The following is a 13013-nucleotide window of genomic DNA, read 5'->3' as shown; positions in this document are numbered from 1 at the left end:
ATAGTTTTCTCACCGCTGATTTCTGTCACTGCATCTCCCGACAAAACACCATGGTTGTATTTCAGCGTTCTGTAACGTAACTTCGTCAACTCCAGTAGTTCACCTGTCACCTGCTCTGCTCCCCTCCGTGTACACACACACACACACACAAACACAAACACAAACATACACACACAGAGCCCCCTCAGTGACCCATCCGTCTGAAACTGTGCTGCTATCTCTTGTACTGTAGATGCTGCAAAGTTAATAATGTTGGATTATTGTTTCTTATTTCATGGGCTATATGAGATTTTGGAGTAATGCATATAATAGCTTTTAAAAATAAAGTATTACATTTTAGAAGTTCAATAGTTTAATGTTTCCTAAGGCAATGAGTAATCCTGTGATCTAAATATTGACCAAAAATAATTAGCAGTCCTACATGAATTAATTATAGAACATCTGTAGAGTGAAACTGCAGCTCTACCATCTTTCTGTACAGGCTTCATTCAATCATTTTTTAATTTTTAACTTATAAAAACTTTTTAAATGTTTTTTAAATTAAAGAACGCATTATGACTTGTTTAGGACTCGAAACTCAAGGTTTAAGACTTGGATTTGACTTGGACTTGTTGGTCCTTGACTTGAGACTTGACTTGGACTTGTAAAACAATGACTTGGTCCCACCTCTGCTACTAGTTTTTGATGTTATGCAATCATAACAACTGCACGTGTACAGCTGTCCTTATTTACGAAAGCGGTGAATTACAGTCTGAAATGGTAGGGCCACCAAATCACACAAAAAAACTAATATTACATAGTTATCCAACGAAGGTTAAAGTCAAGGGCAACTGGACTTGGTTGAAGATACTGGAAGACGTCTATGAAGATTCTCAGTCATCCAGGTCATAGTTATACTGGAAGACGTTTCGTCCCTCATCCAAAGGACTTCTTCAGTTCTGACTGACTGGCAGGTAAACTCAGCTATTTAACCTCAGTGGGGTCGTTTGCCAGGATCGTTGATACTGCTGGTTCGTTAGTGTTCCTGGTTGCTGTAACGGCCGTCGTCACCTGAGGCCAATAGGTTACGTTTCTTGAGTTTCCTGGGTAAGGTAAGGTAAGGTAAGGTAAGTTTATTTGTATAGCACAATTTAACAACAAGGTAATTCAAAGTGCTTTACATAAAACATAAAGCAACAGGGAAATATGTAAAAGTTTAAAAGCAACATAAAATATAATAAAAGTTACAGTGTTACAATCAGGGTTAAAAGAGTTAAATGGAAAATAATAAAAAGCTAAAAACAAAGAAAAAGAAAACAGGAGAGTAAAAGTTACAGTGCAGTGTAAGTTATCAGTAAAAAAAAATCTTAAATATTTAATTAAAAGCAATGGTAAAAAGAAAAGTCTTCAGTCTTAATTTAAAAGAACTGACTGCTTCAGCAGACCTGCAGTTATCTGGGAGTTTGTTCCAGATATACGGAGCATAATAACTGAACGCTGCCTCTCCTTGTTTAGTTTTGACTCTGGGGACAGAAAGCAGACCTGCCCAGACGACCTGAGAGGTCTGGATGGTTCGTAATGAAGCAGAATATCAGAAATGTATTTTGGCCCTAAACCATTTAGTGCTTTATAAACTAACAGCAGGATTTTGAAATCAATTCTTTGACATACAGGAAGCCAATGTAAAGACCTCAGAACTGGAGTGAGGGAAGTGATGAACCCAAATCCTTACTTGCCTTTTTGTCTTCTTAGCTGAACTTTTTGAGCCTTTCACCTTATCAAAAAAGCAGAAGTTGTCTAATCAACCCAATCTCATCTCAGGGGTCACATATACACACTTTGTAAAAAACCGTGGCTATTGTACTCAAAACGGCAATTTAGTGTGTGTATGATGTTTTGTCAGAAAATTGTGTCCTCTTACATTTAATCTTATATGTATGATCTTTCAATATTATCATTATTATTACTATTCTCTTTATGTCTTATAGATGCGTGAATAGTCTTGGACTCTTACGTTCACTCGTTACACAGCAGCTGCATGGTCTCCGTCAGCACAGGAAACAGAATTGATTAGTTTACGACTCTCAACTGTGGGTCTTTGGGTTTGAGTCGTTCATTTGTCACGTGACAGCTGGCTACAGGCTGTGGTAAGCAGGCAGCACAGGAAATAGAATGATTAGTTCAGGACTCATAACTGTGGGTCTCTGGATTTGAGTCATTTATTTTTCATGTGCATCTCGCCAGAAATTGGTACAGTGAAATTCAACTGTGTTAATGATAGAGATGGCCCTCACAAGTGACCCAAAAATCAGTGGTCACTGACAAAAACAAGAATGTGTGTGCTGGTGTGTTTGTTTTTGTATGAGGAGAAATTTATTATTTTGTTGTTTATTTGTGCAAACAATGCCAGTACTGTACATACTGTACAACCGATCACTGTTATTCCATCAAATAAATACATCATGACATAATGTTAAACAACATTAATTACATTGCATCTCCTCAGAAGAAAATGTGATGTTAATATTAAAATGATCTAAAACATTCCTTCAGTAATCTAGACAATCTGTGATAGCATGTATGATACATACAAATTGTGCATTTTACACGTTAAAACAACATGTAAATATTAGATGTCATATTAGTGTACTGGCATTTTTCAATACAACTAAACCACTGTTATAAGTTCATACTGTGTACATGCGTTAGGCACTTTGAGAGCCCCGGGCAAAAGGGATCTGGAGGGCCCTATATTGGAACAAACTGATCCCCCCAACCCTTCAAGAATCACATCATGGACACATCAATCCATTATTTAAAGTTTTTTTTTGTTTACCAGGTTAGTTTTAGAAAGGGCATACACTGCATATACAAACTGTACATTATAGTAAATTTAAAATGCAAACCCCCACTACCATCCCATGCTAAACTTTCAAAATAACCCTTTTTTATAAAAAAAAATAATATATATATATATATATATATATATATATATATATATAATTATATATATAAACAGGGAATACACATTCATAATAATGACATGCAATAAGAACAAAAATGTGCCAACAGGGTCAACAGACCTGCCACCCTACTTTCATCTCTGGAGACATCTTTTAAAGGTGGGTTCACTGAGCTTAGACATCTAAGCACCTTGAGAAGGAAAGAAAAAAGGGTTGGTAACCTAGCTTTTCATATTTTCTTAGTAAGATATTTTTAATAAATTACCTATTACCTAAATGGCAACACATAACTTACTTACTTATTCACAGGTTTTCAAACATTAGGTATTTTGCACCTTTTAGGCCAAAAGAAGCCTGCTTCATTATCCTTCCAAAATATTTAGTACATTACATAAAGCACTTGTGTTTGTTGTATCAAGGGTTAGGAGTAATAGAAATAATAAATTAATGTTAAACACATTTACACATTTAAATCAATATGCCACAGGAATAGGAGCAGAAGCGTGTCTAAGGGGCACGTGACGCCTGTGAAATCTGATAGTGCCACCCTATTTTCCTAAACTATGATTGGCTATTTGCGGCATTACAGTCAACGATGTAACCTTAGTTACAATCTCATGTTGCGAATTCTTGCACTACTTGTTAGTATTGTATTATAGTATTATTGTATTTTTTGTATACTTTACATTTTTTGATCTCACTTTTGAAATTTTTTATATACTTATATTTCTATTTATGTTCATGTGTACTGTAAGCATCAATTTATACCAAGGCAAATTCCTCGTATGTGAAAATGTCCCTGTCAATAAACCTGATTCTGATTAGTTCGATCCATGTATCTCAAGTGTCTTACGACCCCTCTCATATATAATTTAAATAGAGAGAAGGTGATTTAACATCATAGGCAACCAACCACAAGTTGTCAATCACATTAGGTATTTAAAGTAGTCAGTGATTAAGCCCCTTGCTCTATGGTAGGGGTCGGCAAATAAGTCTGACATTATTTTAGTCAAATTATTTCAAACCGTTGGATTCTCATGTCCACGTTTGAGTGGGGGAGTGTGGGTCTCCTGATGGAGGTGTTGTAAAGTCGATCCCACAATCCGCTTTTTTTCTCCCTTGTTAAACAAATTGATTAGCCTATAAGGATACTTTTTCACATGCTAGCAATAAAGCATGTGCTGCAGTGCGTGTGCGTCCCGGCGTTTGATCCGCATTCAAAAACCTATGGACACTAATTTTCATTTCCCTGAGGAAATTCAGGGAAATCCAATCACAAGGTTACTGTTGGCTTTTTCAGAGGTGTGTCAAGCAAGCCAGAGACTCTTTCGAATGTCCTTCAGAACTTCTCAAAGTAAAAGCTCTCAATAAACTCAACATAAAGCATTGCTGCAAAAAAAATATTTTGGAGGCACAATCACTTAAGATGAAGTGATTATTTGAGTAACTGTAGCTGTCATGACTGAGATCTATTTCAGCATCTGCCGCTGTCAATTTATTTATTTTTTAATTTTCTGCTATCAAAGCTATCTAACCGTGGGATAGATATTATTGCTGGCTGGCCAATTCTGGCCTGCGGGCCGCCGTTTGATGACCACTGCTCTATGGTGTCTCTGTCTCACACTTGATAACATTCTCAGTCAATAACAATACAATAACATGGAAGACTTTACACACAAAGACTTTATTGACGTATCACTCTACAGTACGTACATCCAAATTAAGTTTAAAGGATTAATTAATCTGCAATTTTATGTTAGAAAAGTTTTGAAGTTAGAAAAGTGAGCAAAACAAAAACTAACCAAGATGTTGGTTTGGACAACATTGCGTCATTGTTATTTATACCTTTGCAGAGACATGAAACATTTTGTCAATCATGTCAATGATGCACGTCACTGATCAAAATACTTTTTGTGTGTCATTGTGTGCTGTCACTAATAGGATCATGTTTTCATATTTGTGAAAGTGGCTGTCAGTTGTTTTCATGTGTTAAAGAGGTGGTATTATGCTTTTTGGCTTTTCCCCTCTCCTTTATTGAGTCATATATCTTTTTTGCGCATGTAACAGGTTTGCAAAGTGAAAAAGCCCAAAGTCCGCCCCAAAGGGAGTTCTAATCTCCTACAGAAAGCTCTGCTCTGAACTACCTGAAAACAGCTCGTTTGTAGTCCAGCCTTTACTTCCCTTTCTTGTGATGTCACAAGTAAATTCATGTCATAATGCTCGCCGAGCTACTAGTCCGACACGCCCTCAAAAACACCGGTGGAAAAACACTGAGCTGCAGCACACCTCTCCTCTCCAAACACTAGCCACCCTCCAAGCAGTCAGTGGACATAAAGTTGTTACTGTGATGTAGAGACAGAGCTCAGTTAAAACTTTGTGGATGAAATATACTTTTGTTACAGATTAATAACTCACCACTCAGAAACTCTTGCTCCAGTCCATATTGCCAAGCTGGCAACATGTAGCTTACAGCTGAATCGAAGCTGTTCACCGTCTTTTCGCTGATCCGCCTTTTCCTGCTTCTAATTGGCTAGTAGCCCTTAACTAGGAACTGCACATGTGTAACTCCCAACAAAGATCATTTAGAGACAAGATGTATCACTCCATAGCTAAAATGAAGCCTTCAACACGGTGAAAAGAGGAGCTGCAGCAATGTGCAGTATGACAAAAAATATGTTTTTTTTTTGAAAATTAAACCATGTAAACCTGTTCTGGTAAATCCCCTAAATAGAATTTTGAACCTGAAAATGAGCATAATGCCATCTCTTTAAGGTGCACTGTACGCTGTTAGTTCTTCTGTGCAGTGCATTTCACTGTTGCATATTGTCTTGAAGATGCATGCTTCCTCTTCTGTAATCCGCTGCTGACATTATGTTACTCTGATTGTGATGTGAAATCCTGCCGTGGCCATCTTGCATTGAGGCTGTAATGCATGAATTATAATGATATAATTAAAGTAGATCTGAGCAGTGGAGACAGAAATGTTAATGGAATGCTATTTTATTGCATGTGTGTGTGTGTGTGTGTGTGTACGCATGCAATAATCTTTATTATGGAGCTTTTCAAAATCCATGTTACAAAGTGCTTTCACAGGGGCAAAAAATAAACATAAAGATAAAACAAGAAACAGATAAAAATTAAAGCTGCAAGCAGTGTTTGACGGGCCCTTGCGCTGTGACCCCCGTCAGGGTGTGGTAAGGCCCAGTGGACAGAGGTTGGGAGATGTTTTTTATCATCAGTGCCTCTAGATTGCACAGCAAAAATCTGTAGTGGATTGGATTTGTTCTGTAGGAGGAGTTCATCAAAGTGTGGAATGTGTAAATTGCCTAAAATAACTATTAATTTAAAAATGTCCGACAAGACAGCTTGAGAGACTATTTGACTGGAGGACGAGCGGAGCGGCTAATTCAAACATGAAAAACCAATCAAAAGCATCAAATAAGATCAAACTTTACTAAACGACTTTGGCTGGAAATGGCAAGACATTGTGCAAATGAAAAACATGCAAAGCAACAAAATGAATATTATTCAACATATAGCATTTTATTCAGATGTAACCCCTAACGTACTCAAACATTTTCAAATATAACTGTAATTTAATTATTTTTCTGTAACAGATTAGTTAATTTATTTTGTAATTTGTAATGTAACTAAATTACACATAACTAGTTACTCCCCAACACTGACTACATCATATCCTGCCAAAGAAACTGCTCTGCACTGCAACAAAATCTCCCTTCCTGAGATTTTGAAGACACTCATAATCCCAAATAGACGTTGACTTCTATAAACCAGAACAAAGTTTGTCTTGATTGTTTATTTCAGCAGCACAAAGCTTTTAAACAAAATTAAACTTTGATTTCATCACGTAAATACATAATGTAACTTAAATGTATAGAGTAGCCTCCTAAAATATATAGTATATAGTATACATGCATAATGGATAGCAAACAAAAACAAGGATGCAAATGAATAAATTAACATTAGGCGCTGACTACATTGCATTTCCAAAGAGATAATTTCAAGAGAATCTTAAAGAAACTACAATTTTTCTTCTTTCTATATAAATATATATGGTTATATGTATGTATCTATGTATATAAAAAAAAAATTTCTCTATTTATTTAGAATGTATCTGATGGACTCATTGAACATGATGCATATTATGTATCAAAGTAATTACTAATGCAACCATATTGGTGTCATAGGCTAATACAGAATATATGTTAGATGTGTGGTATTGTTTAGATCATGCCGGATGCTTAAGGCTGCCACTGCCTGCAAAGCAAGAGTCACGTGACAGATTGAGAGATCCTAAGATATCAATAGGCTTTTCTTTGTTAGCCTAGCTTGCTTGTCTACTTGTACTGTTCAGAGGTAATACGCAAAGAAGCACATGAAAAATCAACCTGCTGTATTCCTTTGTCACAGCTCTATCATAGGCAGATGTCACAGACACCACATTCTTTAGCACAGCGATTAACTGGATTTCCACAAAAACCACTACAGAAAATCCTAATTAACGCTTGTTTCTATCCACTACGGTTGTGTGAATTTTAGGAGTTGGGCCATAAAGATAAACTGTTGGTGGTACAAATACTCCAGGTGGGTGCCAACATTGTAGAGGAAGAAGATGCAACAAGATCTAAAAAACAAAAATAAAGTGGAAATAATAATCAGGGTGCGATTTGTAAAAAAAAAAAAGTTTTTGAAACATTGTGCTGCTTGTCATCATAGAAACAGATCATCAGAGTTTGATGTTTATTGCACCTTTAGTAATTTCTGCCTTCCCTTCAACACACAGCTCCGCTGCTCACCGGAGCAAAGCGGCTATTATTCGTGACGTGTAACCAATCAGATAGCGCTGTGGGTGGAACATAGAGCAAGACTACAGAGTGGTGATTACCTACAGACAGAGAAGCGCTACATCAGAACCAAAGTAACGCATTTTAATATAAAATACCCTAACGAAATCACGGATCGATGCGAACTGTGTGTTTTGTGAAGTGAAGTGAAGTAGCATTGATCACTCTGAGGGGGGATAAATTTTGTCCCCACCAGGGTAAGAATAATTCAACTAAGGAAGGAATATATAAACCAGAAAGGGGGAAAACCCATGCATTCTCCAGCAAGCCAGACAGTTATCACAAACAATATCCCAATGGGTCTATGTTGCTTCGTAACAAGTCAGTGCGAACCCTCAATAGCCATATGCAAAGAAACATGGGTCATTTTTTCTTGAACTATTGGTGTGAACCAGATGTTTTAACATAAATGTTATATGGAACAATGAATTCACTATGTTTAACTTTAGCTCTACTCGTCTGCTGCATAGATCCATGTTATAAAGATACAAGCTAAAAACAGACTGGCTACTGTGACATAGAAAATGAAGAAAACTTTGTTGATTCTGTTAGCCACTCTGGTCCAGTACCCAGGCTTTCCTTCTTCCTTCCTGCTGTTGAGGAGCACAGTCAGTGTCTTCTCTACCTCCATCAGGTCATCTGAGACCTTCTTCAAGGAATTGGACTCCGTCAGTTTGCTGCTGTTATCCTGCAGATTTGGTTTAGAAAACAGTTTGCAATTTGCTGTATTTGACATTCAGGTTTTGTGTCCATTATGATGAGAATAAAAGGGTTGGATTATCCAATTACAAATAAACATTTTCTCACGTATGCCAAGAGGTGTCTTGTCATGAAAATAGTTTTTGGGGTGATTTAAGGTTTAAGTGAATGGGAAAAAAATTCAAAAGCATCCAAAACAATACTCTCAACAGTTTTTGACTTTCCTATCTTGTTTTTTGTTTTCATTTGGGTGAACCGACCATTTAAAGTGCAACCCTTTGTGTGCTAACCTCTTTGGCCACCAACGGCAGTCCAGATGGAGTTTCTCCAGTAAATACATCACTGACAGACACACGGTGAGTCCATCTCTTCTTGTCTGAAAGGATATTTTTCACACAAAGATGGTTGAAGCATATTCAAAATGCAGTGTTGGGCAGTAACGGGTTGCTCACAAATTTGAGTTATTTGAATAACGAGTAATAATGATTATTACTTGTTACTGTAATAAGATTACTGAATACTGCTCTCGTAAATACATGTGCAGAAAAATCAGGATTTACTTGCTTCATTTTTTATTTCAGCCAGTGGCATTAAGAAAGTTTTGTTTTGTAAAAACATACTCTTTGCTGCTGTTATGAATGTGATATTAGTTAAAAAGTCGGGAAAGACGTGGGGGGGGTGAAAGTGATATACCAACGTAACGAATAACGTAACTAGTTACTTTTATGACCCAGTAATAAGTAATAAGTAATAGTAATTTGTTATGTTTTCTTAGTAACTTGCCCAACACTGTCAAAATTACATCATTAACTAGTGTATTTTATACAATGTAAATGTGTCAGTGAGTATTCATATCATAGCATGCCAATTTAATCATAGTAATAGTAAACTGAACAAAGGAGGAGATTGAGTTGAGATCTAGAGGTTTGTAGAAATCTATGCTTAATCTCACCTCTAAAACAGTTATGGTAACGAAGGTTACGATATGGTAACCCTAGGTAAGCACAGGCGGAGCCCTCTACTGGACTCTATGGGTACTACCTCCTCCAATCACACGCACGCACTTGCCCACTGAAATTTTATTGTGCATGTAGCTGGCCAATAGGACGTCGCTACCATACTGCGTGATGTATAAATAGCAGTGTCCCTACTGCCTCAGCATTCGACCGCCTCTTCAGCAGACAGCGTCAGAGCGACAGGGCTCATCGGTAGAGGGATCCGCCTGTACTTATAGAACTAGGGTTACCACATCGTAACCTTCGTTCTATCTCACACAGGCTCCGCCCTCTACTGGACTCTATGGGTACAGTGGTGGAGCCCAATGACTGTCTGCCCTAGCCGCGACAAGCCAAAGTCCACCACACCAACCCGGTCGGCCACAGGCCGGCCAAAGCCACAACAACCACATCACCTAGTGACAGAGTGGTGGGACACCCCTGAGAAGGTCGCTGGACCAATAGGGGCTTGGCCTGACCTGCACTGCATCTGACTTCTCACCGGAACGTCGGGCACTGCCAGTGTATGTTCCCCCTCTACACCCAGTAATCACTAGATCCTCACCTTTCAGATCCTAGGTCGCACTTGCGAGCTGGATCCCGAGAAGGCACGACATATCCAAGAGATCGAAACGCTCAAACGATGCCATTGTGCAGATCTCTTCGACACACACCCCGCTGAAAAAGGTTCCATGCGTGCACATTCCGAGTGAAATGTGCACGCACCGCTAAGGGTGGGTCTGTTCCCGCCCGTGTCCAGGCTTGGGAGATTCACTCACAAAGCCAGCTGGCCAGGCTCTTCTTGGACAGGGCTTTACTGACTGCACTATCACTGAAACAGACGAACAGCTGACCGTGCATCGAATGGGGGCTGTGTGCTCAACATAGGACGTTAGCCTAGCACACATGTACACAACAGATGCACTCTCACCTCCTTGCACCCTAAGTGGGGTAGGGGGGTAGAAAGCATCCAGATTTATTGTCCTGGACCTGAACATGCTCCTTATGTTCTTAAGAACAAAGGAGGTGTGTTGTCTCAATCTGGCTGCACTGTGGACACCAAGAACCAGCATGCAGCTGGGGGGAACCGACAGGCACAAAGCTTACTCACCTTCTTAGAGAGCAAGGCTCATTTTCAATGAGGACTGCTCCAGGGGCTCATAAGGTGCAGATATTAGAGCCACCAACACAAGCAGCAAGTCCTACTGAGGTGCTGAGAAACCGTTCGCTGTCTTCTCACATCCTTCAGAAAGCGCATCACGAGGGAGTGGGTGAAGACTGTTCTGTCACCAAACCCCTGTGACAGGAGACATAGCTACAGCGCGACAGCCCGTTCTCCATCAGACCTTGCAGGAAAGAGAAAACGGATCCCACCGAACAGGTAGGCAATTCGCTGTTCGCTTAAGCAAAAAGGATGCTGAGGCAGTAGGGACACATTTTACATCACGCACGTATTGGTAGCGACATTATTGGTCGGCTACGTGCACGATAAAATTTCAGTGGGCAAGTGCGTGTGAGTATATGGAGTAAATGAGCAAATGAGATTGGAGGAGGTAGTACCCATAGAGTCCAGTAGAGGGCGGAGCCTGTGTGAGATAGACACAGTCCTCACTTAGGCTTCGGTGTCTGTCTTCCTTGTTATCTCGGAGTCTTTCCTTATGAGATGCATCACCAAAATCGTCTCCAGGAGGCTGAGCATCATCAAACCAAAACTTCCAATACAGTAAGTTGCTAAAGGGAGAAGGCAGCATCATTAATTTGGACAAATAACTACACATTCAGTCAGTATCTGCTACTCTTGCTCAAATGAATTTTTACCTATAAGTGGAATCTTGTTTGATGAAGCAGGCAGAATGTCATTCAGAATAAGTTGTAACACAGTGACAGCAAGCAGCACAGTGACTTTGAAGCTGAGCTTCTCGCCCCCTCTGTCTGAGATCAGGAAGGAGGACAAGTCCAGACACAAGAAGAACAGGACAGGAAGCATGAAGTTGACAACATAGAGGAGAGACCGCCTCTTCATGGTGATCTGTAAAATAATTTTTAAGGGTTAGGTGGCTGAACTTCCTACTTTAACCATATAGTACATAGGTTGCAAGCACAAGGTAATCGGCTCATGTCTGCAGTGATTGAGGAAGCCTTCAAATTGTTACCAACAGTGGCTATAATAGATTTATTACATAACAATGTATCAAATGCTGATGTAAAGACATATGGGAAAGGGTCACTTTAAGTGAGAATCATCACCTGCAACTCCCCTTGGCTTTACAGAGATTTATTGTTTAGCTGTCCGGCCCACAACTTTACTGTTCGCTTGTGACAACTCCAGGGCCTGGAGGTCATTGAGGAACTAAAGGCTGCTGGCTAGTGACCACTGTAGGTAGCTGGTAGCCTGCATTGCAAAAACTGAGCTCTCAAAAACAAGAAAAGAAAGCAATAAAATGGGGGAATTATTACTTAAATAAGCTACATTATCTGCCAACAGAACAAGAACATTTCAGTTGCTACTTAAGGACAAAACATTAAAGCCGTCTGATAAGAAGAAATTTCTTGTCAGACAAAAATAAGTATATTTTGCCTTCAATTAAGATAATTAATCTTACTTAGATTTTAGTTTTTGCAGTGTGCAAGCTCCCTCCCACTTTGTGTTACATAGGAGTTTTTAGATTTTCGGTATAGTTCATTTAGTATCAGCTTAGCCTGGCAGGATGTTTCTGTTACACAAAATGAGTCTAAAATCCCTTTCTTTGGTTAATCCCTTGCAACTGTGTCCCTTATTTGCAATAGTGTCAGAGCCAGGCCACAACACCCCTACGGTGTCACTCTCACCAGTTTCATAGTATTAATTTTGGGCAGTACAAGGCGGCAACTGTTGTCAAACTGTGGTCCACTTTTTTGTACATTCCACAACTTGTACTTCTTTACTCATTGCACTTCATATACTTGATGCTATTACTTGTTATTTAGTGAGTAAGAAAATGTTTGCCAACAAGTTTGCTATATGAACTTAGACGGTGATGAAGTACCAAAAAATAATATTAGCAGTAAAATAGTAGAAGTACATGTACTTATTTGAGACAAACAGAGGTGGAAAGTAGTTTCCACCCTTGTGTCTGTATCCAGAAGTACTCACCGTGTAAATAATTGTGCTCTGGTTGACGCCTAATGTGCTGACAGTATTTTCAGTGTGTATCATGTTGATAAAGAGCCACTCATACTGGGTCGGCGACCCGTGAGACCACACTTCGTCCTTCGAGCTGGCATTCCATTTAAGCTGGATATCCTTGTCTGAGGGGGGAGAAAAAAATTAAACTATGTGGTTTCTTATCAGGTCATCAAAGAAGGAATTAATGTGGTGGAATTCTGTATGTGCTCATGTGACAATAAACTGTTAAAGTCATTACCCCACACAAACACAAAACATACACATTTTAGATGAATATCTAGAAAATTATCCAAACGTGTAGCCACACCAGGCTAGTGGGTGCAGCTTACCTTCTCTGGCACCTGGC

General features: G+C 39.1%; 1 long non-coding RNA gene across 1 annotated transcript; it reads right to left on the bottom strand.

Annotated features, from left to right (window-relative positions):
* Positions 1 to 8137: 8137 nt before the first annotated feature.
* On the bottom strand, positions 8138 to 11148 carry LOC119915434. The gene is made up of 3 exons (XR_005446945.1): positions 11114 to 11148; positions 8797 to 8882; positions 8138 to 8495 (listed from the first exon to the last, which is right to left on the bottom strand). It is a non-coding gene; the product is annotated as an uncharacterized LOC119915434 (long non-coding RNA).
* Between the last annotated feature and the right edge of the window lie 1865 nt (positions 11149 to 13013).

Source organism: Micropterus salmoides, unplaced genomic scaffold, assembly GCF_014851395.1.
Source record: "Micropterus salmoides isolate LMB-PRFRI ecotype aquatic unplaced genomic scaffold, ASM1485139v1 Ms_hic_scaffold_21, whole genome shotgun sequence".
NCBI classification, from domain to species: Eukaryota; Metazoa; Chordata; class Actinopteri; order Centrarchiformes; family Centrarchidae; genus Micropterus; species Micropterus salmoides.
Note: the sequence above shows the minus strand (reverse complement) of the source record. Positions and strands in the feature narration are given on the sequence as shown.